This window comes from Crocodylus porosus, unplaced genomic scaffold (genome assembly GCF_001723895.1).
Source record: "Crocodylus porosus isolate Cpor-Errol unplaced genomic scaffold, CroPor_comp1, whole genome shotgun sequence".
Taxonomy (NCBI): domain Eukaryota; kingdom Metazoa; phylum Chordata; order Crocodylia; family Crocodylidae; genus Crocodylus; species Crocodylus porosus.
The window spans coordinates 23,397,109-23,401,348 of record NW_017728916.1 but is presented as its reverse complement, the minus strand read 5'-3'; the positions used below and the strand labels follow the sequence as shown (position 1 = coordinate 23,401,348).

At 46.8% G+C, this 4,240-nt stretch overlaps 1 protein-coding gene across 1 annotated transcript in view; it reads right to left on the bottom strand.

The window, feature by feature from the left end:
* Positions 1-4,240, bottom strand: part of RPS6KA6 (ribosomal protein S6 kinase A6) — a 75,729-nt gene that overhangs the window by 53,691 nt on the left and 17,798 nt on the right. The window lies entirely within an intron of this gene.

Genomic DNA, 4,240 nt, shown 5'->3' with positions numbered 1-4,240 from the left:
CTAATGAACCCGTGTTGGTTGCCCCTAAGCATAATCTCCCCTGCTGGCCCCTCGTGGACATGCACCAAGATAATTCTCTCAAAAAGCTTACCCAGGATTGAGGTAAGGACTAACTGGTCTATAGTTTCCTGGGTCCTCCTTCCTCCCTTTTTTGAAAATTGGAACCACATTGGCCCTTTTCCAGTCCTTTGGCACCGTGCCAGAGCACCACAAGTGCTCAGAAAGCCATACCGGGGTCCTGCAATGATCTCTGCTAATTCCCTCAGCACTCTGGGGTGGAGATCGTCAGGACCAGCTGATGTGACTTGGATATCCAATTAAACCACCTCTAACAACAGTCGAGGAGGTGCCAGTGCTTAGAGCAAGGGTGTCACCACTTAGTTTTGTATTTGTCTCTCTGTCTGAAGACTGGAGTTCATGATGACAAAACCATGCTCCACACATTTGCTCAGAAAAAAAGATGCCGTTGGGGTTGGCTTTCCCTACTCCTTCCTTCCCAATGGTACTACTCCAGAACTGCAGTTCATGTCTGACTCTGGTGTCGAAGTCACCAAGGAGAATAATCTTGTCTTCCCTGCAAGTATTAGTCAGAATGTGGTCAAAGTTGAAATGACATCATCATCATCATCAAGCATTGGGGCATATGCACTGATGACAGCAGTGTACTGATTCTTGCTAAGCTTGAGACAGAGAGTCATAAGACATTTAATTAATGCCCACAGGGGGTTCTGTAAATTGACTGATAAGCTGGTTCGTGATGTTAAAGCCAATGCCATGAATGCATCTGTCCTAGGCCAGTTTCCCCTTCCAGAAGGTGTAGCTTCTACCCTCTTCCCTCAGCTGGCCCTCATCTTGTCTTACTCGGAGCTGCAATAGCAACGCTGTTGCTCACCAGTTCACTGGAGACAGTGTTTCATAGTAGGTAGGGTCGGAAGGGACCCGAGCAGATCATCAAGTCCAAAGAATGGAAGTTCTTCTTTCTGGTTGCTCATTGTCTTGGTTATCTACCAAGGTGTGCATATTCCATGTTGTGAAAATCATTGTCTTCTTATAATGTTTCTGACCACAGAGCGAGTGATCCCACTGGATGCAGTTATCCAGAAACAAATAATACAGCCTAGATTTAGGGCACCTTTTCTGGCTGCTTCTTCCATTTGTGGGATAAGCAAAGGGGATTCTGAAAAGGACTGCTCAATCATGGTAGCAGCTACCAAATTGCACCCCATATCAACACAGGTGCAAAAGGATCATCAGGCTATGGCTGCCTGCATGTAGATTTGTGGCTGGAGACTGCCAGATTCACTTGTCTTGTCTCTGTCACCACTAGTTCATTGCCTCAGGGGTTTTGGAGGTCGGTACAGGAAATCATGTAATTTCCTGTGGTAGAAGCCTACATGCGACTTGGTTTAATGTGAGGAAGCTGGTGCACAGAGACAGCAACCACCTGATCTTGACAAAGTGGAGAACTACGCCCAGTGATAAGGGAAAACTCCAGACAACAGGAAACCTCCATCTTGCTGCAGCCTTCTTCTGTCCTTACAGCTGCTGAGATCCTGACATCACTTTCCACCTTAGCCACCGTTGAGGACTTGGGGTTGAACCATGGTTTGTCTGGAACCTCCCCTAAGGTCTGTTCACCATGGATGACCCAGCCAGGGGTGTGAAACTCCAGGCAACATAGTTCCAAGGATCATTGGGACACACAAGCCTCTCCACCCCTACAAGGTTTTGGTTCTTGGCCAACTGATCAGCATTTCCAGCTGCAGAAGTGCACTGGAGTTCTGAAGGGTTCTGGTTTCACTGTGGCTGGAAGCACCAGTCAGCTGACTGGTGCTCCTGGCCATGGTGACACTGGGCACCCATCTTGCTACTTACTAGTGCAGGGAGAGCCCAGGTTCCATGATTCCAGACTCTGCCTGCACTGTCAATAGGGCATGATGGGGATCTGATCCCTGATCCGAGTTATGCCTCCTGCCGTGGTATGGCATGGCAATAGGAGTGAGCTGGGATCATGGATAAGATCCCATTGCTCCTTTAACTGAACATCTGTCAGTGGCCTTAGTGGTTACATATTTTGTGTAATAACTTTGTGACTTATTCCATGTTTTATCGCATCATTAAGTGTGTGAATGTGTGGATAGGTTACTACTTAAAATGTGATCAACTAATTTATCACTTCATAGGTGAAACATTTGTCAGGGGCTTTAGCTAAAGGATGGCAATACTAAAAATTTCTGTTGGTGGAGAACGAAAAGAACAAGTAGCAAAAAACACATTTCAGAAAACTTTACAAAATAAGATTGTAGGAAGAATCTGCTGCTCTGTTCCTGTGAAAATAAAGAATTGAGGGGAGGAAAAAAAGCAGCCAGTGACCAAAAACGGGATAATACAGAGTTTGTAGTCTCAATAAGGCATGATTTGGTGCATTTCCTTTAAACAAGTTAAAATGGAGAATACTTGAATTCTAACTATAAATGCTCTTCACATAAGTTTTCTTCCATGCATATCCTTATTGCACTATGATAATTCTTTATAAATCTGATTAACATGTAACAGGCTGTTTCATTTGCATGATATGAATTGCTTAAGAAATATTTAATGTACATTAAGTTGACCATATACACATAAACACACTCTTCACCCCCTGGACAGAATCGGTAACATGATCTGAACTGATCTGAGCTGATCTGCAGGACACAGTGGGGCCACATGGGTGATCTTCTTGCTGCTGAGAGTTCCACGCTGCCCTAGCAATGCATCCCCTGCACACCTGGCAGCAGTGGGGACAGCAGCATGGGGCTGTGCCCCTCACTGCTGCTGGGAGGACAAGGGATGTTTCACCTTAGCAGCTATGGCAGTACAGCACTCCCTTCCATGCTGGGTCCCATCTACTAGGCCACAAAGGCAGCTCCTGCCTGGAGCTGGTCTAGACCAGCTGCAGTCCCACATCCCACTGTAGCCACAAAAATCTTAGTAGAGGAGGGTGTCTCCTTTTAAGTAGAAACTCTGTGACGTCCTCTTTTAAAAGGAGAAAAAATCCACAATTTTCTGCAGCAAACAGAAAACTCAGATCCAGGTTCATAACCAAGAACAAGCAAGATGCACAGTACCACATTTCCTTGAAAACAAGATGACCCTGAATTTAAGATGATTCCCCTCCCCAGTAATTAGATTCTATACACAGAACATTTATAAATTATAATTTTCCATGAGTGGAATCTAATTATCGGAGGATCATCTTAAAGCCATCCCCCCACTTCTGCAGGCAGCAGGGGAAGAGGTGATGAAGGGGGCAGTACTGGGGCAGGTGGTAGGGAGGACAGACAATGGGGGACAGCTAGTAAGGCAGCATGTGGTGAGAGCCTGTAAAGGGGAGTAGTGGGAAGCAGGTAGTGAGACAGGCAGCTTGCCCCCTGCTGCCTGCCTTTCCCCACATTGTACCTGGCCCCACTGCAGCCTCAGGCTGCCCCAATTCCCCTTCCCCTGTCCTTCCTTTTCCCCCTCAATGCCACTGCCACCCCCAAAGCCTAGGGTCCCCACCCCACTTCCTCCTTTTTCCCCCCACACCACCTTATCTTTGCTCTGTGCCAGCAGGCTCCATCCCTCCTGCAGGATGGGGCATGGGGCACTGTGTGTTCCATGCTCCAGGCTGCAGTGAAGACTGAGCCTACTGGTGCTCAGCAAAGGTAAGCAAGACTGTGGCAGAGGCGGAGAAGTGGTGTTGGTTTGGTGGGAGACTGGGGGCCGCAGGGGAGAAGTGGCTGGGTGTAGAGGCAGCAAGGGGCAGGCAGCAGCTGCAGCTCCAGCCCTAGCCCCTGCCCCCTACCACCTTATGCTCAATTCTAAGGCAAAAGGCTTTCCCCCCACCCATAAGGGGGAAAAAAAAAAAACTCATCTTCTAATTGAGTAAATACAACAATTATAAATGGAATTTTTAAAACTTCAAGGCAGAATATACCAGTTTGATACAACTCTGCAAAAGTCAGCGCTTTCAAGAGGCCGGATACATTTATTTATTTCTGAAGGAAATAAATCTGGCCCAAGTGTGGTGGCTACTGTCCGCAACTTAGATACACAGGGTAAGCAGTATTTGTACAGGCATACCTCGGAGATATTGCGGGTTTGGTTCCAGACCACCGCAATAAAGCGAATATCGCAATAAAGCGAGTCACATGAATTTTTTGGTTTCCCAGTGCATATAAAAGTTATGTTTACACTATACTGTAGTCTATTAAGTGTG